General features: G+C 58.8%; 1 annotated feature.

Moving 5' to 3' along the window:
* Positions 1-1015: 1015 nt before the first annotated feature.
* Positions 1016-1043: a microsatellite.
* The last annotated feature ends 451 nt before the right edge of the window (positions 1044-1494 follow it).

Raw genomic sequence — 1494 nt, forward strand, 5'->3', positions numbered from 1 at the left:
TGAACAATAAAAGTGAGGCGGAGCAAACAGGGCAAATAGAAAAGAATGAAGCAATGCGCACCGCCCGCACCCACAGTTGGGTCCACACACCGTCATCATCACTAACCCCGCAGTGCTCCCCGCCGCAGCTCGTGCACACCGAGACACACAAGCAGAGAAGAGGAGGAAAAACCGAAAGCACAACAACTGCAGCAAGCAGCAGAAACCACCACGACCGCTTCGGCTGCCACGCGGCAACACACACCGAGCGGCCCCCGACGGCGGAAACTCCCCGTCAACCCCTCCACCGCGGCGGCAGCGACGCCGGCACCTGCAGCCGTTGGGCGCGAAATGGGCCGCACTTCCCCACGCCTCTCACACGGCGGCCAGCTGCGCCAGGCGCACGCCCACTCGAAAGCAGCGGCTCCAACAAGTCGCGTGAACCGCACAAAAACAAAACGCCACGGCACCGATGACCACGCCGCCTCTGCGCCCCCGTGACGACGACAGACGAATCACTCGGAGTCGCACCCCAAAACACACACCGCGGCAGACACCACACCGCAAATACGAAGCACGACACCCCCAGCGTGCAAGGGCGAAAGACACGCGGAGGAGAAGCCAGCCGCACAGCGCACCCACACAGCCGCAGCGCGAAGGACGGGGCGGATCCACGTCCCCCGCACACCCTGCCGCTGCTGCATATTTGCCCTCACCGATCCGCATCACACCGCACGGCAGGCTGCGATGGGTGGTGCCCCACACACTCGCAGCGAGACACGCCGCACACCCCGCACATTCTCTCCCTCCGCAGCGGGCGCCTTCAAAGCAGCGGACACACACACCGTCACTCCCGTGCCATCGCTGCGGAAAACCTGCAGAATCCACCTCGTGGACTACCGGTGCCTCTAGCAGGAAAAAGAAGAGGAATGAAGGCATGTCAGCCGCACAGCCGGCAGCGGCAGCAAACAAAACACGGCGGCATGCAGCGACGGTGGCGGGCACGGCACAAACTAAAAGAAATCCGCAGTTATTTAACAAACAAACAAAAAAAAAGGAACAAAATTAAAGAGGAAGCTCAGAAGAATTCCTCGCAGAAACAAAACAAGAGATAAATAAATTACCTCGGCAGGTGTGTTTGCCTCACGTGTCCAAAAGCCCAAGAGGACAGCGTGTGTATTTGTGTATTCATTGCATGCAAGAAACGAAAAGGAAAAAAGAAATGCCTGCTCGCACGCACGCATCACGGTTGACCGTCACAGTCTCCGCGGCCTCGTGTCTCGTTTGGGCAGTCCGTGCAACGCACAGCCACGAGGCAGGCACCGCGTGTGCGTGTTGGTGGCAGTAGCAAACAGAAGGGGAAGGGACGCCACCCACTGGGATGTGCGTAGCAAACAACCATTGGAACAAAAGTAAAAAAGAAGAAACAAAACACCCCTCAAAGTGCAAGAGAGACGTTGGCTCAGAGGGACGACATGCAAACTCGGCGCACAAACACTCTGCGTCGCCCCGCCT

This window comes from Trypanosoma rangeli (genome assembly GCF_003719475.1).
Source record: "Trypanosoma rangeli strain AM80 chromosome Unknown Tra_15.4_contig_00687, whole genome shotgun sequence".
NCBI classification, from domain to species: domain Eukaryota; phylum Euglenozoa; class Kinetoplastea; order Trypanosomatida; family Trypanosomatidae; genus Trypanosoma; species Trypanosoma rangeli.